This window comes from Hemitrygon akajei, chromosome 18 (genome assembly GCF_048418815.1).
Source record: "Hemitrygon akajei chromosome 18, sHemAka1.3, whole genome shotgun sequence".
NCBI classification, from domain to species: Eukaryota; Metazoa; Chordata; class Chondrichthyes; order Myliobatiformes; family Dasyatidae; genus Hemitrygon; species Hemitrygon akajei.
In genome coordinates, this window is record NC_133141.1 from 66,840,032 (window position 1) to 66,867,077 (window position 27,046).

At 42.4% G+C, this 27,046-nt stretch overlaps 1 long non-coding RNA gene across 2 annotated transcripts; it reads right to left on the reverse strand.

Annotated features, from left to right (window-relative positions):
• On the reverse strand, window positions 1–27,046 carry LOC140741620 (uncharacterized). Of its 2 annotated transcripts, none has more exons than XR_012102098.1 (3): window positions 26,924–27,046; window positions 3,796–3,871; window positions 1–139 (listed from the first exon to the last, which is right to left on the reverse strand). It is a non-coding gene; the product is annotated as an uncharacterized lncRNA (long non-coding RNA). The 2 variants fall into 2 exon arrangements; XR_012102099.1 differs by lacking the exon at window positions 26,924–27,046 and adding an exon at window positions 4,146–4,509.

Below are 27,046 nucleotides of genomic sequence, written 5' to 3' on the forward strand. Positions count from 1 at the left end.
GAGAGATCTTATGAACAGTCCCATTTATAAAAATTCCATGAATATCTTTAGCTTCTCGAAGTGCAATAGCCAAGGGTTCCAGCATCAAATTAAATAACAAAGGACTTAACGGACATCCTTGTCTCGTACCCCGTGAAAGCTGAAAAAAGGAGATCTGCAATTGTTAGTAATAACAGTAGCAATAGGACTTTTATATATTATTCTAATCCACTTATTAAAATTAATACCAAAGCCAAATTTCTCTAAAACATTAAATAAGTATTTCCATTCAACTCTATCAAATGCCTTTTCAGCATCAAGAGAAATGACACATTGGGGAGCCTTAGAGAAGGATGAATATATAACATTTAACAATCTCCAAACATTAGAAAAGGAATAACAGCCCTTTACAAATCCTGTTTGATCTTGAGAAATAATTTTAGCTAAATAATTTTCCAGCCGATTAGCCATTATTTTTGAAAGAATTTTAGCATCCACATTTAATAATAAAATAGGTCTATATGAAGCGCAGTCAGTAGGGTCTTTATCTTTCTTAAGAATTAAAGAAATAGAAGCTTCATAAAATGTGGGAGGTAACTCTCCTATCAAAAAAGAATCTTTAAGCATTTCCAACATATATGAAGAGAGCAATTTTTCAAATGTTTTATAAAATCCTACAGAATAACCATCCAGTCCAGGAGCTTTACCAGATTGCATTGAAAAAATAGCTTTCTAAATTTCACTTTCAGGAATAGGAGCATCAAGAGTTTATTGATCTTCAACAGAAATTTGAGGAAAATGAATCTTTTGTAAAAAGCATTCATTTTAGAAGAATCAACTGGAAACTGAGATTTATAAAGTTCAATATAAAAGTCTTGAAAATTTTTATTAATATCTTCATAATTGCATGCTAAACTACCATCTCCCTTACGAATGTTTAAAATTTGTCTTTTAGCTCTAGCTGCTTTTAATTGAGATGCTAATAGCTTATTATTTTTATCTCCAAACACATAAAATTGACTTTTCAATTTAAGTAAATTTCTTTCAATAGGATAAGTTAATAATAAATTATATTGTGATTGGAGTTCAACTCTTTGTTTAAATAAATCAATGTTAGGAGAGACTGCATAAATATTATCCAAGTCTCTAATTTGTTTGGAAATTTTTATCTAACTCTGTTTTTGTCTGTTTCTTAAGCTTAGCTGAATAGGAAATTATCTGACCATGCAAATATGCTTTAAATGTATCCCATATAATCAATTTTGATACATCTTCTATATTGTTAAAAAGAAAAAAATCTTTTATCTGAGTCTCAATAAATTTGACAAAGTCCGGACGTTGTAATAATTTTTCTGGAAAATGCCAAGGCAAATTTGCAATAGCAACATCATTCAATTCAAAAGCTAAACTTAAAGGCGCATGATCCGAAAGAACTATAGCATCATATTCACATTTCTGGACTTTGGACAAAAATTGGGGATCAACCATAAGCTAATCGATTCTCGAATATTTTTTGTGAATGTGTGAAAAAAAAGAATAATCTCTATCATTCGGATGTAAATGTCTCCAAATTTCCACCAGGCCAAAATCAATTAGAAAAGAATTAATAAGTGATGCAGAACAACTTGGAAGCCGCTGATTAGTTGAACTCTTGTCAATCAAAGGGTTTAAACAACAGTTAAAACCAACACCAATTAACAACATATATTCATTTAAGTCCGACAATAAAGCAAATACATTTTTAAAAAAAGAAGGATCATCTACATTAGTTCCATATAGGTTAACCAGAACAATTTTTCTATTACAAATTGTTCCTTTAACAATTAAAAATCTACCATTAATATCTGACACAATATCTTCTTGGATAAATAAAATATTAGATTTAATAAAAATAGATACTCCCTTTGTTTTATTTTGACAAGTAGCGTGAAATTGAAGGCCCTTCCACATTAAAAAAAATCTATTTTGATCGCCCGTTTTGATATGCGTTTCTTGAACAAAAATTATTTTGGGTTGGAATCGATTAATGATTTTAAAAGTCTTCTTTCGCTTAATAGGATTATTCCAACCACATACATTCCAATTTATCTGTTTAATTGCCATAATTTTTTTTTTTTTATTTAGCACATAAATGGACGCATACCGCGCAGGCTAATCCAAACTGGCGGTGATAAGTACAACAATACACAAAATATACATGCTCCGGAGCTCCGTAATGGGAAAAAATACCAAAAAGAAAACTAAAATTAATCTACAGTTAATCCTGTAAATCAAAACTAACATCAATCCTCCCACCACCCCAAAAAGCCCGAAATTAGGCAAAAAAAGCCGAAATGCCTCCCCAAGTGGGCAAGCTGCCCATTTTATAATAGTGGTTTTAAAAAGCTTTCCTTAATTCCTCCCCCCAGTTACAAAAAAAGATAAGATATGGCTCTAAAATCGAAAAGCCCTGCAAAGAGAAAAAATATTTTGCTAGATATAAAAAGCCTAACACTACAAAGCAACACACCATCATATCAAGTCATGTTAACTGGTTCTTCTGCCCATTTACAGGCCTTGCTTCTAACTGATATATATGTAATTGAAATATCAATATACTTTGGTGCCTTCCATTACTTTACAGAGTATTATTGTGCTGGAACAATGGAAACTGGTAAGGCTGGGTAATCATTAAAACATGGTACAGATTCCCAGTTGAAATGGTTAATACAAGAGGACACAATTTTATGGTGATCAGAAGAAAGTATAGGGATCTCAGAGATATTTGTTTTCATTGACCAGTGGGTACGTGAAAAGATCTATCATGGGTAGTCATAGAGGCAGACACAACAAGGACATTCAAAAAATTAAATAGGCTCATAGTGAAAGACAAATAGAATTCTCTAGAGGACAGAAGCATTAGATTAATCATGAAGTAAGTTGAAAGGCAAGCAGAACAATATGGACCAAAAGGCCAGCACTGTTCCGTTTCTCTCTACATCATCTAGCTCCCCATATCCAGCATAAAAGTTCAGAGAAAAAAGTGTTCATACTTAATCCTTAAGAACACACTGGGGAATGCAAAACAATCTCCAAGGACGCCAAAGCTAAAAATTAAACAAAGAGAAAAATACCTACGTAATCTCTGGTGAAGAAAAATCAGTACCATTTTCCACTTAACTGACACGCCCAATGAAAAACTGTTTCTTAGAAAAAATTAATTATCTATCAACTAAGCACTCCCAACTATATATAAGAAAAAAACCTTATGAACTATGAAAACTATCACTTAATTAATGAAAAAGGAGAATAAAACAAATAATAAAACAGATAATCAAACAGTCTATCCGTTGTCTTAATTCACTCAGTAGACCAAACAGATTATGAAAAGTCATTCATCATTCACATCGAAAGGTTCACATCTTCTTTAAATGGTTGATCAGTTATAGGACATCTTAAGCAAATCAAAAATATTCAAAGCTTATCTTCTTTCCGAAAGAACGATTATTCAGCAGACCTAAAACCATTCAAACCTTGGCTACAACCAGAATAGAGTTAACATAATCCAATGCCTCTTTGGGGTCCAGAAAAACACGTGGGGTCGAATCTTTGGGAATTAATTTTAATCGAGCTGGATATTGAAGTGATGGGAATAATCCCTTATCATAGGCTATCTTCATAGTTGGAACGAATTTAGACCGCAGAGCCATAACCTCCCGTGGGTAATCTTCATAAAAACGAAGCTCGGAACCTTTAAATTTAAAAACTTTTTGTTTCTTTGCATATTTTATGATTCGGTCTTTAACTTTAAAATGAAGAAAGGAGACTAAAACTGACCTTGGTCTATCTTGGCGAGATGTCGCAGTAAAACTTCTAAATGCCCTTTCGATGTCGGGAGGTTGAGATAAAATATCTGAAAACAGAGATTGAAACAGGTTAGCAAAATAGTCTAATAAATCTTCAGTCTCAGATCCTTCCTTCAATCCAACAATTCAAATATTATTCCGACGAGATCTTGCTTCCACATCGACAAACTTCTGTTGCAACTTCTCCAAACGCGCTGATATTTCTGCAATTTGCCACTTCGCCTCTTTCAGTTCAGAATTCAGAGAAATAATGTTTTCCTGCACAAATTGAAAACTCTCTTGTAACGATCTCATCTCAGAAGAGGGAGCATCAAGTTTTACCGTGTTATTGTCTATCTTCTTATCAAGACCCATCAGCGAATTTTCTAAACGTTCGACCCAGGCTGGTGTTTCCTCTGACATTTTCCCCTTTCCATTGCTGGATTCAGGAAGCTGCTTTCCACTTCTTAAAGATTGTGACGTAGTAACAACTATTCCCCTCTAAGATCTGACAAATAAAAGTTAAAAATTCAAAGTTTAAACTGGGGAAAAGGAAGAATTAATTGCAGCCACACAGATCTGTGTGTCACTCCATTAGACAGTAGGCGGAGCTATTGGGAATATTCTATAGGCCCCCTGGTAGCAGCACATTGGGAGGCAGATTTTGGAAAGGTGCAAAAATAAAAGGGTTGTTATCATGGGTGACTTTAACTTCCCTAATATTGGTTGGCACCTGATTAGTTCCAATGGTTTAGACGGAGCAGAGTTTGTCAAGTGCGTCCAGGACGGATTCCTGTCACAGTATGTTCAAGTCAAGTCAAGTCAAGTCAAGTCAAGTCAACTTTTATTGTCATTTCGACCATAACCGCTGGTACAGTGAATAGTAAAAATGAGACAACGTTTTTCATGGACCATGGTTGACAGGCCGACTAGGGGGAATGCCATACTAGATCTAGTATTAGGTAACGAACTGGGTCAGGTCACAGATCTCTCAGTGGGTGAGCATCTGGGGGACAGTGATCACCGCTCCCTGACCCTTAGCATTATCATGGAAAAAGATATAATCAGAGAGGACAGGAAAAGTGTTAATTGGGGAAGGGCAAATTATGAGACTATAAGGCTAGAACTTGCGGGTGTGAATTGGGATGATGCTTTTGCAGGGAAATGTACTATGGACATGTGGTCGATGTTTAGGGATCTCTTGCAGGATTTTAGGGATAAATTTGTCCCGGTGAGGAAGATAAAGAATGGTAGGGTGAAGGAACCATGGGTGACAAGTGAGGTGGAGAATCTTGACAGATGGAAGAAGGCAGCATACATGAGGTTTAGGAAGCAAGGATCAGATGAGTCTATTGAGGAATATAGGGTAGCAAGAAAAGAGCTTCAGAAGGGGCTGAGGAGAGCAAGAAGGGGGCATGAGAAGGCCTTGGCGAGCAGGGTAAAGGAAAACCCCAAGGCATTCTTCAAATATGTGAAGAATAAAAGGTTGACAGGAGTGAAGATAGGACCGATTAGAGATAAAGGTGGGAAGAAAATCTACTTTTCGTGATTTTTATTAACAACCTGGATGTGGGGGTGGAAGGGTGGGTTGGCAAGTTTGAAGACGACACAAAGGTTGGTGGTGTTGTGGATAATGTTGAGCATTGTTGAAGATTGCAGACAGACATTGATAGGATACAGAAGTGGGCTGAGAAGTGGCAGATGGAGTTCAACCCAGAGAAGTGTGAGGTGGTACATTTTGTTAAATGCCTATGAAATGGATTTTTAGAGCAGTTTGTCATTGAGTCTACTCGGGGATTGGCAATACTGGATTGGGTGTTATGTAATGAACTGGAGTGAATGAGAGCTTCAGTTAAAAGAACCCTTAGGAGGCAGTGATCACAATATAATTGAGTTCAACTTGAAATTTGATAGGGAGAAAGTAAAGTCTGACCTACAGTATTTCAGTGGAGTAAAGGAAATTACAGTGGTATGAGAGAGGAGATGGCCAAAGTAAATTGGATGAAATGCTGGCAGGGATGACAGCAGAGCAGCAATAGCGTGAGTTTCTGGGGAAAATGAAGAAGGTGCAGGATAGATGTATTCCAAAAACAAATACTCAAATGGCAAAATAGTACAACCATGGCTGACAAGGGAAGTCAAAACGAATGTAAAAGCAGAAGAGGGTGAATACAACAACACAAAAATTAGTGGGAAGACAGAGGACTGGGAAACTTTTGAAACCATAAGAGAGCAACTAGAAGAATCATTAGGATGCAAAAGGTGAAATATGAAAGCAAGCTAGCAAACAATATCAAAGTGGATAGTAAAAGCTTTTTCAAGTATGCAAAAAAATAGGGTGGACAAATATTAATGGGGGACAAGGAGATGGCAGATGAACTAAATTAATATTTTACATCAGTCTTCGCTGTGGAAGATGCTACCAGTGTGCCAGATGTTGAAGGGCATGAGGGAAGAGAAGCGAGTGCAGTTACTATCACAAAGGAGAAGGTGCTCAAAAAGCTGAAAGAGTGAAGGGTACATAAGTCACCTGGACCAGATGAACTGCACACTAGAGTTCTGAAAGAGGTAGCTGTAGAGATTGTGGAGGCATGAGTAATGATCTTTCAAAAATCATTGGACTCTGGCATGGTGCCAGAGGACTGGAAATTGTAAATGTCACTCCACTCTTTAGGAAAGGAAGAAGTCAGCAGAAAGGAAATTAGAGACCAGTTAGCCTGACCTCAGTGGTAGGGAAGATGTTGGAGTCAATTGTAAAGGATGAGGTTATGGAGTGTTTGGGGACAAAGTCAGCATGGTTCTCTGAAGGGAAAATCTTACCAGACAAACCTGTTGGAATTCTTTGAGGAGACTACACGTAGGATAGATAAAAGGGATGCAGTGGATGTTGTATATTTGGACTTTCAGAAGTGCCTTTGACAAGGTGCTACACCTGAGGCTGCTTACCAAGTTAAGAACTCTTGGTGTTACAGGAAATTTACTGGCATGGTTAGAGCATTGGCTAATTGGTAGGAGGCAGCGAGTGGGAGTGAAAGGATCCTTTTCTGGTTTACTACCAGTGACTAGTGCTCCGCAGGGGTCGGTGTTGGGACCGCTTCATTTTATGCTGTATTTCAATGATTCAGATGATGGAATTGATGGCTTTGCTGCCAAGTTTGCAGATGATACAAAGATTGGTGGAGGGGCAGGTAGTTTTGAGGAAACAAGTAGGCTGCAGATGGACTTAGACAGATTAGGAGAATGGTCAAGAGAGTGGCAAATGAAATACAATGTTTGAAAATACATGGTCCTGCACTTTGGTAGTAGAAATAAATGTACAGACTATTTTCTTAACAGGAAGACAATTCAATACTCTGAGATGCCAAGGGACTTGGGAGTCCTTGTCAGAACACCTCAAAAGGTTAACTTGCAGGTAGAGTCGATGGTAAGGAAGGCAAATACAATGTTAGCATTCATTTCATAAGGTCTAGAATACAGAACAGGGATGTGACGCTGAGGCTTTCTAAAGGACTGGTGAGGCCTCACCTTGAGTATTGTGAACAGGTTTGGGCTCTTCATCTCAGAAAAAATGTGTTGGCTTTGGAAAAGGTTTAGAGGAGGTTCACAAGGATGATTCCGTGAATGAAAGGGTTATCATACCAGGAAAGTTTCATGGCTCTGGGTTTGTACTTGCTGGAATTTAGAAGAATGCAGGGGGGCCTCATTGAAACCTATCAAACGTTGAAAGGCCCAGACAGAGTAGATGGAGGAAGGATGTTTCCCGTGGTGGGAGAGTCTTGGACAAGAGGGCACAGCCTCAGGGGAGAGGGGTGCCCTTTCAAAACAGGGATGCAGAGAAGGTGATGAATTTGTGGAACTTATTACCACAGGCAGCTGTGGAGGTCGTTGGGTGCATTTAAGGCAGAGCTTGATAGGTTCTTGATTGGACACGGCATCAAGGGTCATGGTGAGAAGGCCAGGAAGTGGGGCTGAGGAGGAGAGAAAAGGATCAGCCCTGACTGAATGGCAGAGCAGACTCAATGGGCCAAATGGCTCATGGTTTATGGTCTTATGGTCTTCTATTGTTTGATTAAGCATTCTTGTTCATTTAAATAATTCATTATGGGTTATATTGCAAACATCATCATGCCACAATGATATGTGTGCCTCACCTAAAGTAAAATCAAAGTTAGACCGGCATTTCAGATTCCCATGTCTTCCTTTCAATTAGTTTAATGTTCTGAACTTACAAAACATAATATTGTTTTAAAATGAACCCGAGATGGATCCCGACCCATTCAAATGGATGCTTTTGGGGAGGGTTTAAGTGAATTTGAGAGGAGGATGGGAACCGGAGTGATACGCCTGAGGAGGGCAGTGTGTAGTGAGACTGTGAGGAAAGACAGGCAGGTGATAGGGCAAAATTGCAGTCAATGTGATGAGTTAAAGTGTAACAGAGGGCCAAAATCAAAAAGGGTTCTGAATACAGGACTGAAGGTGTTATGTTTGTGAACACCACTCCCCCCACCAACCCCGGTTTCCTTGGGCTGCATAAGTCGAGGGAAAACACACTCCGGTCCTGCCAAATGCATGAGGTTGAGACCCCGGTTTGGTTGGATGCTGTGTAATGTGATCCCCTGTTACAACTCGGTGCCAAGAACGAACAGACAGCACACCGCATACAATTAGAGGAATAATATTTATGAAACTTAACTTAACTGAAGGGTTAGTAAAGAGAAGAAAGGAAAAAACAAAAAGGGCCCATTATAATTAAACAGTCAAATGTGCACAAGTTGAAGCTCAGCTCTTCCAAAAGTTCTATTCACCGATCCTCAGTAAACCTCAGCATCCTGCTCCATCGCATCACGGTCCTCCACCGGGTCGAATCCTACGACCAGTTCTCTCCAGTGTCTTCTCCCTTCATCTCCCTCCGAATACAGACTCCAGCTCACACCGGTGGCAGGCACACACAAATAAAAAACCTGCTCCCCAGACTGGATGTTTCACATGTTACATACCCCGTAACTGGGTCACTTACCAGCAAAGATAGAGAGGTCCATTGAAGTCTGATGGTACTATTTTTAACAGTATTTATTGATAAAAATACACAAAAATAATATCAATGCAAACATACAGATAATATATGTCGTCAATACTAAATCTAAAAGCGCGGGTATAATAATAATCAATAAGAAATAGCTCTATCGTTGTCTAGGGGATAATGTATTGTCCGATGGAAATATAAAAGTCACTTTAGTTCATCCAAGCTGCAGCTTTTGGTTGGAGAGAGAGACGATGTTTTTAGAACTTGCCCATTTTCCCTTGTTATGATGGCGATCCTTCAAAATGTCATCGGTGGTGATCTCTTCTTTAGCTAAACCACCTTCCGTGGTAGGGCCTCAATCCCGGGCAACGGGAAAGGACACGCGTGGACCTTCCACCGGCTGTCGCTATTAAACACTGTCCCGGGATTTTCAGCGTTTCTCCTGGTGTGTCTAAAGGGGCTGTTCCCCCAGACCCTCTTTTATCCTGACTCACAGGGTCTCAGATGTCAATCAGGGTGGAGGGATGCCTCCCCTCAACCAGCCCACTTTTGGTCATTCCCTGAGGGCTTCAAATAAATAGCACCGTACTCAATACACAATTCTGTCTCCAAGAGACAATGGCCGTTTCCCGTAGCTTTGTATCGCCGAGGGGCCAAGACATTCCAAACGTCTCTCTCTCATTTCCTGGGTCTCCTGACCTGAATTAATAGCGATCTTGCGATTCTCAAAAAGGAGGGGGCACAGGCGTGACACCCTCTTTCTTCAACGTGTTTTTACCATCGGTAAAAACGAAGTAATACAGAGTCTTACAGGATTTTAGAATCTAACACAATACAAAAGCTTTTTTTTCACTACAGAGTAATACAGTTATACATTCAATTCAGCATCTAAACAGGTAACGATTACATTGTCACTTCCTTTAATATCTTAACATCTTGTACCTTACTAAAGTCTTGTAGCATCAGACTCCAATTTAATAACCACCTATTTTTTTTCCTTCAGCAAACAAAACTAAAGAGTTGTGATCTTAGCTTACGTGTATACTACAAAAGTTCATGCAAAATACTAATCTTTATGTTACTTTCAAACTTAACAGTCAAGCTTCCATGGGGTTGTCTTTATTATTCACATGCTTTGTCGAAATCCCGTAAAACTGGCTTCTGCTATTTAAAAATGGCGTCTCCATTAACCCTCGCCTCTTTTCCGGTTAATTCCCACGTGGGGAGCTTGTACACCCTGGCGAAATAGGCTTTCACCCGCTCCTTTCATAGGAGTTATTTTATCAACAATGTGTTCCAAACTTAGACCATTTCCCGAATTTCCACCCAATTCTTTAATTTTACGCAAGTTGCTAGTTTTCCCTTCAGGACCCTTGAGGCTATTAGTTTTCAGTTTAAACTCTTTGTTCAAACAGCATTTCAAATTCTGCCTTTTTACACCACACTCTGGAATAACAATAGCGTGTGGGGCCCCGTTACCTTCCAACTCAACCTGTAATTGATTCACAGGCTTTGTGGTACCACGCCATTGTCTCTGTAGCCTGGTGGCTGCCTTTGATATCAGTCCAGCCTTTAAATCTTCTTCATTCAATTTGGGAACCACATATTTCCCTTTTCCTTCAATAATAATATTCATCTCCCCACTAACTTTTAACACACCTTCGAGCACAAACACCTGGGAATTCTCACTTCCCACTATTACCAAGGTTAACCCTTTTTTCACTGAACCAAGTCCATCTGACCCATAAGGATTGCATTCCTTTTCAACTGAATCAAATACCTCAGACTTTTTCTGAGCTCCATTACTAGGTTCAGTACCACGTGCATCCACATCTTGGACACACTCAAACGGGACATTTGCCTCTTCCAGGCTTTCAATACCCGTACCCGGTCCAAATTCTAAATTCCCCTGATCCTCCCAGCTACTCTCTGGGCAACTCCCTTCCGGAGTAAACTCAACCCCGTGGGCTGAAACAACCTCATCTGCCAACCCAGCAGACTTCTTCAAGGTAAGGGCACCCTTTTCATCTAGGACTGCCCTCATTTCATTATCGGGAACACCTTTAGAATTTTCCACTTCTTCAAACAGTTCTGCCAAACCAGACAGATCATCCATGTCCAACCCTGGACCTTTTAACAGCTTTATCTGTTTCTCATCTTTATTTCGTGCCTCTAGAACTTTTCTCCTCGCTAAGGGCTGATCTACCTCCTCTCCCTTACTCTCTTTCACTTTACTACTCTTAGTTTTACCACCCTCTAAACCCTCGTGGTACAGGGTCGGTAAAAACGTCTCAGCCAACTCGATACCGGCCGGATTAAAACTGCTCTCTGTCTCAGCTGCCTTTCTCGACAGGCTGCGAGTGATCGCGCATGCAGGATAGATCTTTGGATTTAGGGGCAGGACCTCAACACTCACAGGCTGTCTCGTCAGCGTCATTGCTGACCAAACCTTACCACCGGCTAAATCATTACCCAGAAGGACGTCGGCGTCAGTTCTCGGGAATTCTGATGGCACCCCCATTTCAACTGGTCCAGAGACTAGCTCACAATTCATAATGATCCTATGCAAGGGCACCATTTCCGTCCCTTTTCCTATTCCTTTCACAGCTACCATTCCCGTCTTGCGACCAAAATCCAGTACCTTACTGCTAATCAATGACAGTTCAGCGCCCGTGTCTCTCCAGATCCGTACTGGATCTGGTGTGTCTCCCTCCCTCACAGACACAGTTTCGTTTGACATACAAGTCTCAGACCCTTCTCGTACTCTGTCTACCCGGGGATCTCTTGTCGATTTACTGATTACCATGGCACATCCGATAGGGACTGCTGCTTTCCCTTTTCCTGTCTCCCTCCTCGGAGTAAAGCACCTAGATGCAATATGTCCCCCCTTTCCACAATTAAAACAGGTCAAGCCAGGAAATCTCTGGCCGTCTTGGCTCTCCTCCCCAACCTTACCACTAGCTCCCGGCGGGACCTCTGCCTCAGCCGGCGGGCTTCCTCTATCGTTCTCACGGTCTCTCTGGGAACTTTTATTTGAGGAAAACTTTGTCTTGTGGGTTAGGGCATATTCATCTGCGAACCTAGCAAATTCGGAGATGGACTTATTCGGCTTCTCATTCAAATACATCCGGATATCATCCGAAACACAACCTTTAAATTCCTCAATCAGAATTAACTCCCTGAGATGCCAAAAATCCTCTTCCACTATCTCTGCTGTGCACCAACGGTCCAAGAGCACACCCTTCTCATAGGCAAACTCTGCATACGTCTGATTCCACCCTTTCTTTAAATTTCTGAACTTTTGTCTATACGCTTCAGGTACCAATTCATAAGTCCGGAGAATGACCGCTTTTACTTGGTCATAACTCTCCGCCTCTTCCTCCTCCATGGACAACGCCGTATATGCTCGTTGTGCCTTACCTTTTAACACACTTTGTAACAACGCCACCCACTGCTCTTTGGGCCACTTCTGATTCACTGCCACCTTTTCAAAAAGCAAGAAATAACTATCAACATCCGTCTCCTCGAACGGAGGTACTAACCTCAACTCCCGACAGCATTAAACTGCTTCTCTCGGTCTGACCCTTGATCTCTTCACTCTTGCCTTAACTTCTCCATCTCCAAGTCATGGTTCCTCTGTTTCTCTGCCTCCCTCTCCTTCTCGGCTCTTTCCTTTTCTTTCTCAGCTCTCTCCCTCTCTTTTTCAGCTGCTTCCAGCTGTTTTAACTGAATTTCATGCTCCCTTTGTTTCTCAGCCCTGTCCTGCTCCAACTCCTTTAGCTGGAGCTCATGCTCCTGTTGCTTTTCAGCTCTTGCTCTCTCTTTTTCAGCTGCTTCCAGCTGCTTTAATTTAATTTCATGTTCCAACCTTAATTTCTCCAACTCTAACTGAGCCATCCCACTAGCTGGTACCTTTTCAGGGATATCTTCCAATACCTCAGCTGCAAACACCTTCTTCTCAATATAATACTGAGTTATGGCCCTTCGCACCTCCCACTTTTTCATTGACAACCTCACCTCTGCGAGGTTTAACCCCTTCGCCATATTTATCAAGTCTGATTTGGTGGCTGCCTCTAGCACCTCCAGAGTTGGGTTTTCTATAAATTCACCCATGTCCATCTTTGCTGGTTTCCCATCTGGCTACCCACGTAACCAGATCCAAGTTTGGACTTACAAGCCCGATTCACTGGCCTCCCAATTTGGTGTCAAATCCCGGATGAGCCCCCAATTGTTACATACCCTGTAACTGGGTCACTTACCAGCAAAGATAGAGAGGTCCGTTGAAGTCTGATGGTACTATTTTTAACAGTATTTATTGATAAAAATACACAAAAATAATATCAATGCAAACATACAGATAATATACGTCGTCAATACTAAATCTAAAAGCGCGGGTATAATAATAATCAATAAGAAATAGCTCTATCGTTGTCTGGGGATAATGTATTGTCCGATGGAAATATAAAAGTCACTTTAGTTCATCCAAGCTGCAGCTTTTGGTTGGAGAGAGAGACGATGTTTTTAGAACTTGCCCATTTTCCCTTGTTATGATGGCGATCCTTCGAAATGTCGTCGGTGGTGATCTCTTCTTTAGCTAAGCCGTCTTCCGTGGTAAGGCCTCAATCCCGGGCAACGGGAAAGGACACACGTGGACCTTCCACCGGCTGTCGTTATTAAACGCTGTCACGGGATATCCAGTGTTTCTCCTCTGGTGCGTCTGAAGGGGCTGTTCCCCCAGACCCCCTTTTATCCTGACTCACAGGGTCTCAGATGTCAATTAGGGTGGAGGGATGCCTCCCCTCAACCAGCCCACTTTTGGTCATTCCCTGAGGGCTTCAAATAAATAGCACCGTACTCAATACACAATTCCGTCTCCAAGAGACAATGGCCTTTTCCCGTAGCTTTGTATCGCCGAGGGGCCAAGACATTCCAACCGTCTCTCTCTCATTTCCTGGGTCTCCTGACCTGAATTAATAGCGATCTTGTGATTCTCAAAAAGGAGGGGGCACAGGCGTAACACACATTCCAAAGCACCTGTTATCTCTAACCATAAGCCAAACACTGTTTCGACAGAAAGACCATTGCATTCGCAGTGAAACCTTTCCCAGGGCATCATATTTGAATGCAACCAGTATACGGAATAAGGTAGATGACCTTGTGACTCTGGCAGGTTTGATGTTGTAGGCATCGCTGAGTCGTGGCTGAAAGAAGATCATAGTTGGGAGTTTAAGATCCAAGGAGACACATTGTACTGAACGGAGAGGCAGGTAGGCAGAGGGGGTGGCGTGGCTCTGTTGGTAAAAAAAGTGAAGTCAAATCCATTCAAAGAGGTGACGTGGGATTGGAAGACGTGGAATCCTTGTGGGTAGAGTTGAGAAACTGTCAGGGTAAAAAGATCTTGATGGGAGTTATAAACCGGCCTCTGAACAGTAGTCAGGATGAAGAATACAAAGTACAGGATAGAAAAAGAATGCCAAAAGGGCAATGTGACAATAATTATGAGGGGATTTCAGTATGCAGGTAGATTGTGAAAATTAGGTTTGTGTTGGATCCTAAGAAAAAGGATTTATAGAATGCCTACAAGATGGGTTTCTAGGCCAGCTTGTCATTGAGCCTACTAGGGGAACGGCAAATCTGCAATGACCCAGATTTGATGAGGAAGCTTAAGGTAAAGAAACCCCTAGTCAACATAATATAATAGAATTAACCCTGCAGTTTGAGAATGGGAAGATAAAATCAAATGTATCAGCATTACAGTGGAGTAAAATGACTTACAGAGGCATGAGAGAGGAGCTGGCCAAAGCTGAGTGGAAAGAGATACCAACACGGATGATGGCAGAGTAGCAATTGCTCGAGTTTCTGAGAGAAATTCAGAAGGCACAGAAAAAATACATCTCAAAGATGAAGAAATATTCCAAAGGGAGAATGAGACAAACCTGGCTGACAAGGGAAGTCAACGACAGCATAAAGGTAAAAAGGAGGGCATATAATCTGGCAAAAATTAATGGGAAGGTAGAAGATTTGGAAGCAACTAAAAAACACAAGGAGAGACAAGATGAAATATGAAGTTAAGCCAGCCAATAATATAACAGAGGATACAAAAAGTGTTATCAGACATATAAAGAGTAAACGAGAGATGAAAGAGTGGACATTAGCCCAATGGAAAATGATGCTGGAGAAGTAGTAATGGGGAACACAGAAATGGTGGAGGAAATTAATAAATACTTTGTGTCAGTCTTCACTGTGGTAGACAGCAGCCGAATGCCAGAAATGTGAGAGTCTCTGGGGGCAGAAAGGAGTGCAGGCATGTATGCTAGAGCTGTTGGGCAGGGGTTGAACTAATTTGGGAGGGTGATGGAAACTGGAGTGATAGGGCTGAGGACGGGGAGGTCAGTATACAAGCAGATTCAGTGTGTAGTGAGACTGTCAGGAAGGACAGGAAGATGATGGGGAAAAACTGAACTCAAGTGGGATGAGTTGAAGTGGAATATGGGGACAAGATCAAAAAGGGTGATGAACACAGGACTGAACGTGTTATATTTGAATGCACACATTATATGGAATAAGGTAGATGATGTTGTAGCACAGTTAGAGATTGGCAGGTATGATGTTGTGGGCATCACTGAGTTGTGGCTGAAAGAAGATCATCGTTGGGAGCTTCACATCCAAGGATACACATTGCATCAAACAGACAGGCGGGTAGGCAGAGTTGGTGGACCGGGGGGTGGGGTGCATGGCTATGTTGGTAAAAAAAATGAAATCAAATGCTGAGAAAGAGGTGACATTGGATCAGAAGATGTGGGCATAGTTAAGAAACTGTAAGGGTAAAAAGTTCCTGATGGAGTAATACACAGGCCTGTGAACAGTAGCCACGACGTGGGCTACAATTTCCAATGGGAGATAGAAAAGGCATGGCAATGTTACAATAGTCATGGGGTTTTCAATATGCAGGTAGGTACAGAAAATCAGGTTAGCACTGGATCCCAAGACAGATTATTTGTGGAATGCCTGTGAGATGACTATCGAGCAGGGGAAAGACTACACTGGATTGGATAATGTGGAATAAGCTGGATTTGATGAGGGTGCTTAGGGTAAAGGAACCCTCAGGAGCTAGTGATCATCATTTGATGGAATTCACCTTCCAATTTGAGAGGCAGAAGCTAATGTCAGATGTATCAGTATTACAGTGGAGTAGAGGGAATTACAAAGGCATGAGAGAGGAGCTGGCCAAAATCGATTGGAAGAAGTTAGTAGCAGGGATGGCAGAAAATCAGGAAAGGATGGAGTTTCTGAGAGCAATTTAGAAGGTGCAGAATAGATAAATCCCAAAGAAGAAGTATTCTAAAGTCAGGATGACGCATCCCTGTCTGACAAGAGAAGTGAAATACACCATAAAAGCAAAAGAGAGGGAATATAATAGAACAAACTTCAGTGGGAAGTTAGAGGATTGGGAAATTTAAAAAAACAACAGAAGGCAACTAATAAAGCCATAACAAGAGAAAAGATAAAATATGAAAGTAAGCTAGCCAATAATATCAAAGCGGATACCAAAAACTTTTTCAGATATAGAAAAAGTAAAAGAGAGGCAAGAGTTGATATTGGACTGCTGGAAAATGATGCTGGAGAGGTAGTAATGGGGGACAAGGAAATGGCGGATGAACTGAATAAGCATTTGCATCGCTTTTCCCTGCGTAAGACTAGCAGTATGCTGGAAGTTTGGAATTGTCAGGGGGCAGAGGTGAGTGTAGTTGCAATTATTAGTGAGAAGGTGCTTAGGAAGCTAAAAGGTCTGAAGGCAGATCAGTATAGACGAGATGGACTACACCCCAGGTTGTGATAGAGGTAGCTGAAGAGATTGTGCAGATATTTGTAATGATCTTTCAAGAGTCAATAGTTTCTGGCATGGTACCGGAGGACTGGAAAATTGCAAATGTCACTCACTCTTCATGAAGGGAAGGAGGCAGAAGTGAGGCCAGATAGCCTGACCTCAGTGGTTGGGAAGATGTTAGAGTTGATTGTTAAGGATGTGGTTTCCAGGTATTTGGAGGCACATGATAAAATAGGCTAAAGTCAGCATGGTTTCCTCAAGGGAAAATCTTGCCTGACAAATCTGTTGGAATTGTTTTAGGAGTGACAAGCAGGATAGGCAAAGGATAATTGGTGGATATTGTGTACTTGGATTTTCGGAATGTCTTTGACAAGGTGCTACACATGAGGCTGTTTAACAAGATAAGATCCCATGGTATTAGAGGGAAGATACGAGCATGGATAAAGCAATGGCTAATTGGCAGAAAGCAAAGAATGGGAATAAAGGGAGCCATTTTTGGTTGGCTGTCAGTGATTAGTGGTGCTCCACAGGGGCTGGAGACTGCAGTTGAGACTGCTTCTTTCTACATTATATGTCAATGGTTTGAATGATTAATTGATGGGTTTGTGACCAAGTCTGCGATTGATATGAAGATAAGTGGATGATCAAGTGGTGTTGTAGAACAGGGAGATCATAGAAGGACTTAAATAGCTTCAGAGAATAGGCAAAGAAGAGGCAGAGGCAGATGAAATACAGTGTTGGATAGTGTATGGTCATACATTTTGGTCGAAGGAATAAAAGTGTAGACTATTTTCTCAATGGGGAGTGAGAAACAGTTACTTGCCCCAAACAGTAAAGCTGATCAACACCTCCACCCACTAACCCACCCCTCCACACCCCCAACCATCACTACTTTATCATTTCCTGTCAGAGTCACCTGCTGTACAGACACTCCTGTGCCTAGCATCACTATATGGACATATAATCAATATATGCATTCAAACTATCTTATGTATTTATAGTTATTGGTGTTTTTTTTATTATTGTGTTACTTATATAATTTCATTTTTGTGCTGCATCGGATGAGGAGTAACAACTATTTTGTTCATTATACTTATGTCCTGGAAATAATGTTTTAAACTCCTGAATCATGAATCTCTAGTTGAGCAGCTCATTCCACATACCCACCATCTTCTATGTAGGAAACCTATCCCTCAGGTCCCCTTTAAATTTTTCCCCTTTCACCTTGAACCTGTGCTCTCTACTCTCAGACTCCCCTCCCTTGGGGAAAAGACTGTGACCACCCACGTTATCTCAGTCCCTCATAATTTTATAAACATCCGTAAGGTCACCACTCAGCTTCCAGAATTCCAGGGGAAACAGTCTCAGCCTCTTCTCATAACCCAGCCCCAACCCTGACCCAGTTACATTTTGTGAATCAGGTTTGCCCCCTCTCCAGCTTATCAGATCATTTCTAGGACAAGGAAACCAGACTGCACAGCACTCTGAATGTGGGCTCCAGCAGTGCCAGGCATATTGTGGACAACACTCCCACCTGGTGGTGTTGTGCTGCAATGACAGCTTCCCTGTGGTCAACACCCCCTCCTGGTGGTGTCTTCCCGCAATGACAGCTTCCCTGTGGTCAACACCCCCTCCTGGTGGTGTCTTCCCGCAATGACAGCTTCCCTGTGGTCAACACCCCCTCCTGGTGGTGTCTTCCCGCAATGACAGGTACCAACGGAGAACGCTGCCACCTGGTGGTAGCCCACCGCAATGACAGGTCCCCATGGCTAACAATCCCACCTGGTCTGATTCTAACACAATGACAGGCCCCCATGTGGACAACACTCGGGGACAAACACATTCTGCTGAAATGAGGCAAAGCAGCAGTGAGGTTATGGACCCTATTCAGATTACAGAAGAAGAGGTGTTTGCTGTCTTGAAGCAAATTAAGGAGGATGTATCCCCAGGGTCTGACAAGGTGTTCTTTCAGACATTGTGAGAGGCTTGTGCAGAAATTCTATCTTCTCCAGAAGAGATACTGTATTTAAAACATCCTTGCCAATGGATGAGGTGCCAGAGGACTGAAGCACAGCTAAAATTGTTCTGTTGTTTAAGAAAGGCTTGAAAAACTACTAAGGAAATTTTAGGCCAGTAAGCCTGACATCAGTAGTGGGTAAGTTAGACCATAAGACATAGGAGAAGAAATGGGTCATTCGATCCATCAATTCTGCTCCACCATTCCATCATGGTCGATTTATTTTTCCTCTCAACCCCATCCTCCTGCCTTCCTGGATCATTCCCATGAACTTCCTCGAGACCTCTGCAATGTCAGCACACCTTTCTTTGATAAGGGCCCGAAACTGTTCACAATACTCTGTGTGGTCTGAAATATACCCAATAACATGGCATGCATGGCCATCTGTGACAAGGAATTCCACAGATTCACCACCCTCTGGCTGAAGAACTTTTTTCTCATCTCTGTTCTAAATTAATATCCCTATATTCTGCGATTGTGTCCTCTGGTCCGAGACTTCCCCACCATAGGAAACCTTCTCTCCACATCCACCCTGTCTAGGCCTTTCAATATTCGATAGGTTTCAATAAGATCCCCCTCCCTAATTCTTCTTAGTTCCAGGCCAGGACCCAGAGCCATCAAACACTCCTAATGTTAACCCTTTCATTCCTGGGATCATTCTTGTGAACGTCCTCTGGATCCTCTCCACTGCCAGCACCTCTTTTCTTAGATATGGGGTCTAAAACTGCTCACGATACTTCCTGTGTAGTCTGACCAATGTCTTGTAAACCCTCACCATGACAGCCTTGCTCTTGTATTCTAGTCCGCTTGAAATGAATGCTAACATTGCATTTGCCTTTTTTATCTCCAACTCAACCTGCAACTTAAGCTTTAGGGAATCATGCACGAGGACTCCCAATTTTTGTTTTTATTGCACCACTGATTTTTGAATTTTCTTCCTATTAAGAAAATAAGTTATTGGGAGCTATTAGAATGGACTGACTATGTAAGTATTGCGATAGACCAGGAATGAATAGGAAGAGTCAACAGGACTTTGTGTGTGTTAGGTCGTGTCTAACCAATTTTATTGATGCTTTCAAGGAAGTTACCAGGAAAGTTGATGAAGGCAAGGCAGTGGATGTTGTTTACGTGGACTTTAGCAAGGTCTTTGACAAGGTTCTGCATGGAAGATTGGTCAAGAAGGTTCAGTCGGTTGGGACTCAGGATGAGGTAGTAAACTGGATGAGACATTGGCTTTCCGGGAGTAGCCAAAGGGTGGTCGTCGATGATTGCCTCTCTGACTCGAGGCCTGTGACTGGTGTTATGCTGCAGGGATCGGATGGTTGTTGTTTGTCATGGACATCAACAATCTGGATGAGAATGTGGTAAACTGAATCAGCACATTTGAGGATGACACCAAGATTAGGGGTGTAGTGGGCAGTGAGGAAGGGTGTCAAAGTTTACAGTGGGATCTGGAACACCTGGAAAATGGGCTAAAAATATCAGATGGAGGGTAATGCAGACAAGTGTAAGGTGTTGCACTTTGCAAGGACAAACCAGGGTGGGACTTACACAGCGAGTGGAAGAGTACTGAGGAGTGTGGTAGCACAGGGGGATCCAGGAATCCAGATCCATAATTCCTTGAAAGTGGCATCATAGATAGAGAGGGTCGTAACAAAAGCTTTCGGCACATTGGCTTTGATGGATCAAAGCACTGAGTACAGGAGTTGGGATGTTATGCTGAAGTTGTATAAATTGTGGGTGAGACCTAATTTGGACTATTTTGTGCAGTTCTGATCACCTTACAACAGGAAAGATGTCAATAAGATTGAAAGATAAATTTTACAAGGATGTTACCAGTACTTGAGGACCTGAATTAGTGGGAAAGGTTGGATATATTAGGACTTTATTTCCTCAAGTGGAGAAGGATGAGGAGAGATGGAGCACCACAGTAGCATAGTGGTTAGTGCGACGTTATTGCTGCTCAGGCTGTCAGAGTTCGGAGTTGAATTCCAACGCTGTCTCTAAGGAATTTGTACATCCTCCCCATGGAATATGTGGATAACATTTGTGTCCCATCCACTTCCTGCTATTAACTCAATAGCCACAACCATTCCCCCTCCACGGGTTAACTGAGTCATGGAGATGGTGTGAAACCACCTCTCTCAACTCAGGACCATTTTTCCCATCCTTTCTGGGGTCAGAAGGTTCACCCTCCCCCTCTTTGGTAACTATATGGACCACGACCTCTGGCTGCTCACCCTCCCACTTAAGAATGCTGAGGACTCGATGTCAGATGCCTTGGAATCTGGGAGGCAACATACCATCCTGGAATCTCACTCTCAACCACAGAACCTTCTTTCTGTTCTCCAAACTAATGAACCCTCTATATCCACAGCTTGCCTCTTGTCCACCCTTTCCTTCTGAGCCACAGAGACAGACTCAGTGCTAGAGATCTGACTGCTGTGACTTTCCTCTGCTAGGTCATCCCTCCAACTGAATTCAAAGTGAATTAGCTGTTGTTGAGGGGGGTGGCCACAGGGGTATTCTGCATTGGCTGTTCACCCTCCTGACTGTCACCCAGTTTCCTGTGTCCTTTCACCTACCTCTCCATAGGTCCTACCTACAACCACTCAGCATCCCCTTCCAATCAACTTTGGTCGGCTCCTCTCTCATGCCTCTGTAATTTCTTTTACTTCACTCTAATACTAATGCATCTGACTGTATCTTCTCCTTCTCAAACTCCATGGTGAACTTTATCATATTGTGATTACTAGCTCCGGAGGGTTCCTTTACCTTATGCTTCCTAACAAAATCTGGTTCATTACCCAATCACCCAATCCAGAATTGCTCTTTTCTCCTTGTGAGCTCAACCAGAAGCTGCTCTAAAAAGCCATCTTGTAGGTATTCTACAAATTCCCTTTGTTGGGATCCAGCACCAATTTGATTTTCCCAATCTACCTGCATATTGAAAGACACCATTGCTTTCGTAATATTGTCCTTATTACACGCCTTTTGTTTTACCTGTTGGAATTTCTATCCTACATCCTGTCTACTGTTCGGCAGCCTGTACATAACTTCCAACAGTGTCTTTTTACCTTGCAGGTCTTTAACTCTACCCACAAGGCTTCATTTTCCATTCCTATGTCACATCTCCCTAAGGCTTTGATTTCAGTTTTTTTACCAACAGAGCCTCCCCTACCCCTCTGTCTACCGGCCTGTCCTTTTGATACAATGTGTATCCTTCATTGTTAACCTCCCAACTATGATCTTCTTTCAGCCATGACTCTATGATACCCACGTCATACCTACCAATCTCTAACGGTGCGATAAGATCATCTACCTTATTCCGTGTACTGCGTGCATTGAAATATAACACCTTTCATCCCATATTCATCACCCTTTTCAATTTTGTACCCCTGCTACACTTTAACTCATCCCACTAACTGCAATGTTGCCCTACGATCTGCCTGTCCTTCCTCACAGTCTCACTACACATGACATTGGGTTGTATACCAACTGTCCCACCCCCAGCCCTAACACTCCAGTTTCTATCTCCATGCCAAATTAGTTGAAACCCTCCACAACAGCTCTGGTGAACCTGCCCACAAGGATGTTGGTCCTTCTCAGGATTTCAATATGTAGCTTGACAGGGAAAATCAGGTCAATGCTGGATCTCAAGAGAGGGAATTTGTAGAATGCCTATGGGAAGGCTTTTTAGAGCAGTTTGTGTTTGAGCCCACTGGGGGAAAAACAATTCTGGATTGGCTGTAGTGTAATGAACCAGATTTGATGAGGAAGCTTAAGCTAAAGGAATCCTGAGTATTAAAAGCAGCAGATTTTCCGGTCTGCATTTGGAGATTGGACTTCATCTTCAGACAGGCTCAAGGGGTGAGTCTGACCTCATTGTTGACATCACCCTGGGAGCAGACCCTTAGCAAAGGCCCAGGATCACTAAATACAGTGGGCCCCAAGCAGTAATTACATCTATTTTCCCAGAGTTGACCCCCAAAATCTCAACAACTGATCTATCATCCCTCCCAAAGACAATCCTTCTAAACCTTGCCTCCCGAAGGAATGGAAGGAATTGATTGTCTCGCTGTTGTTGGAGTTTCCTCACCCATGCAGTCTCTCCACCTGGTCCAGTTTTCCTCCTTCCCCTTTACACAGAAGATGCAGTCCATGAAAAGAATTTGAGGCCATGAATAAATCCCAAAGAGGAAATGATTCCTGACTGCAAGATCAGACCTTTCAGCCCATTGTTGGTCTGCTAGTTGGTAGATTCAAATTGACCAGATCCTGACTCGATCAGTGCTGTACCATCGGGAAAGCCAGTGAGCAGGAAGATCCAAGAACCAGATTTGTCACATGGGGACCTGGCAAATCTCAACAACATTGTCGGAGTATCAGTGAAATCTGCAGCCCATAATGAGTCATTTTCACACATTGTGTCTGCACCAGCCTCAAGATCAGCAACCCATCCTCCAGTCACGCTGGAAGTGGCTGTTCTGCCTCTGGTCTCCAAATGACCAGAATTTAAATCCTGTTGTGATATTGTATCTAATTATGATGTGTCCCACTGGTGTCAGAATGGCCTTGAGATATGGGATTTCCAGGAGACTTCCAGCCTCCCCGATGGCCACATCTCTACCAGGTGCATCAAGATGCAACTCCTTCGAGACCGTGTTAGGAAACTGGAGCTGCAGCTCGATGACCTTCGGCTTGTTAGGGCAAGTGAAGCTGTGATAGACAGGAGCTACAGGGAGGTCGTCACCCCAAGGCTACAGGAGAAAGGTAAATGGGTGCCTGTCAGGAGAGGGAAGGGAGAATGTCAGATAGTGGCGAGCAGCAGTGGCCTTCCCTCTGGCACTGAGTCCGGCCCTGTGGCTCAGAAGAGGAACTGAAGAGGATGGCAGCAGTAATAGGAGGCTCTATAGTCAGGGGGACAGATAGGCGATGCTGTGGATGGAAAGAGGAGACACGGATGGTACTTTGCCTCCCAGATGCCAGTGTCCAGGATGTTAATGAATGTGTCCACAATATGCTGCAAAGGGAGGGTGAGCAGTCAGAATTCATGGTCCATATCAGAATAAAAGGGGCCTTTTCTGGTTGGCTGCCAGTGACTAATGGTGTTTTTCAGGGGTCAGTATTGGGACTGCGACTTTACACATTGCTTGTCAATGATTTGGATTATAGAATTGATAGGTTTGTGGCAAAGTTTGTGGATGCGATGAAGATAGGTGGAGGAGTAGGTAGTGCTGAGGAAGCAATGTGATTGCAACAGGACTGAGACAAATTGGAAGAATGGGCAAAAAAGTGGCAGATGGAATACAGTGTTGGGAAACGTATGAGAGTCCCTTTCGGTAAAAGAACAATGGTGCGGACTATTATCTACATGGGGAGAAGTTTCAAACATCAGAGATGCAGAGGGTCTTGGGAGTCCTCGTGCAAGTTTTCCAGAAGGTTAATTTACAGGCTGAGTATGTGGTAAACAAAGCAATTGCAATGTTGGCATTTATTTCAAGGGGAATAGAATATAAAAGCAAGGGAATAATGCTGAGCCTTTATAAGACACGAGTCAGGCCGCACTTGGTGAATTGTCAACAGTTTTGGGCCCTGTATCTCAGACAGGACGCGTTGTCATTGTAGAGGGTCCAGATGAGGTGCACGAGGATGATTCTGAGAATGAAGGGGTTAACATATGAGGAGTGTTTGGCAGCTTTGGGCCTGTACTCACTGGAATTTAGAAGAATGCAGGTGGATTTCATTGAAAGGACAAGATAGGGTGGATGTGGAGAGGATGGTGACGGTATCCAGAACTAGAGGGCACAGCCTCAACATTGAAGGGTGACCTTTTAGAACAGAGGTAAGGAGGAATTCCTTTTTGCCGGGAAGTAGTGGATCTATAGAATTTTCTGCCACAAACTGCAGTGGAGGCCAAGTCCGTGGGTATATGTAAGGTGGAAGTTGATTGTTTCCTGATCGGTCAGGGCATCAAAGGATATGGTGAGAAGGCAGGTGTATGGGGTTGAGTGAGATCCGGGATCAGCCATGATGGAATGGCAGAGAAAACTCGATGGGCTGAATGGCCTCATTCTGCTCCTAACCTTAACCCTTTCTGTATTCCTCATAATCTTAGAGACCGCTATCAAATTTTCATTTTATTTTATTTGGAAATACAGCGCAGAATAGGCCTTCCAGCCCTTTGAGCTGCACCACCAGCAACCCCCGATTTAACCCAAGACTAATCACGGGGCAATTTGCAATGACCAATTAACCTACCAACCAGTAGATCTTTGCACCGTGCGAGGAAACCGCAGCACCCAGAGGACATACACACATTTCACGGGGAGGACATACACACTGTGCCGGAATTGAAATCCGAACTCTGAAGGCCCGAGCTGTAATAATGTCGCACCATCCGCTTTGCTACTGTGGCGCCCCATCTCTCCTCATTCTCCTCCACTCCAGGGAATAAAATCCCAACATATTCAACCTTTCCCTATAAATCAGGTCCTCAAGTACTGGCAATATCCATGTAAAATTGATGACATCTTTCCTGTTGTTAGGTTAGGTGCCCAAAACAGCATAAAACACTCCAAATTAGGCCCCACCAACATCTCATACAACTTCCGCAAAAACATTCCAACTCTTGTACTCAATATTTTGATTTATAAAGGCCAATGTGCCAAAAGCTTTCTGTACTTGTGACACCACTTTCAAGGAATTAGGAACTGTATTCCCAGATCCCTCTGTTCTGCTGCACTCCTCAGTGCCCTACCATCCACTGTGCAAGTCCTACTCTGGTTTGGCTTCCAAAAGTGCAACAACTCATGCTTGTCTGCATTAACTTCCATATGATAATTTTTAGTCCATTTTCCAGGTGGTCCAGGTCGCGCTGCAAACTTTGACACCCTTCCTCACTGTCCACTACACCCCCAATCTTGGTGTCATCCTCAAATGTACTGATTCAGTTTTCCACATTCTCATCCAGATTGTTCATACAGATTACAACAACCAACCAATCCCTGTGGCACAACACCAGTCACAGACCTCGAGTCAGGGGGCAATCGTCTACGAACACTCTTTGGCTTCTCGCAGAAAGCCAATGTCTAATCCAATTTACTACATCATCCTGAATGCCAAGCGACTGAACCTTCCTGACCAACCTCCCACGTGGGTCCTCATCAAAGACCGTGTGGACAACATCCACTGCCTTGCCTTCATCAACTTTCTTGCTAGCTTCCTTGAAAACATCAATAAGATTGGTTGGAGATGACCAAACACACACAAAGTCCTGTTGATGATCCCTAATCAGTTCTCGTCTATCCCAATACTTATATATCCAGGCTGGTAGAATATCTTCCAATAACTTATTTTCTAAACAGGGAGAAAATTCGAAAATCAGTGGTGCAAAAGAAATTGGGAGTCCTCGTGCATGATTCCCGAAAGGTTAAATTGCAGGTTGAGTTGGTGGTATGAAGGCAAATGCAATGTTAGCATTCATTTCAAGAAGACTAGAATACACAGCAAAGATATAGTGCCGAGGCTTTATAAGACATTAATCAGACCACACGGGGAGTATTGTGAGCCATTTTAGGCTCCTTATCTAAGAAAAGATGTGCTGGCATTGGAGAGGGTCCAGCGGAGGTTCAGAAGAATGATCCCAGAATGAAAGGGTTAACATAGTTAAGGTGTTTGGACTAAGGGTTAAGGTGCTTGATGTTTCTGGGTCTGGGCCTGGAGCTAAGAAGAATGAGAGAGGGGGGATCTTATTGAAACCTATTGAATATTGAAAGGCCTGGGGTCAGCAGGAGATGCTCATGGAGTGAGCACTGTTTCAGATTCGCTCCATAACCTTTACTTTTTTTAACCTATGATCACCCTTATTTAACTTACTTTTACCTACACCAAAAGATTCTTGCTACATTTTTGGACTTATCTTTAAGAGTCTATTGTGAATTTTGAAGAAATGAGTACAGAAATGTCTTTGAGATCTAAAGGGCGATAACCTGGGAAAGATTCTAACGGGAACAGAAAGAAGAAAAAGACCGATCCTAAGCGCACTGAATTGACTTATGAAATGTTATTGGAGCTTTTAAATGAAAAATTTGAAGAACAATGACAAATTTTCAAACAAGATATAAAGGCTTTTCAGGATTATATGGATAAGACGGATTCAGTAGTTAACCAGCAGCAAGCTCTAATCGCAACTTTGCAAGAGGACGCTCGGAAGCGAGACTTGATAATTGAAAAACTGGAGCAGAAATTACCTTCGACGATTAAACAGGTGGAAACACTTAAAGCCAAGAGTGTCGACTTTGAAAACCGGTCCAGAAGACAGAACTTACGCATACTTGGTCTCCCGGAAGGTATTGAACAAGGGGACCCCTCGA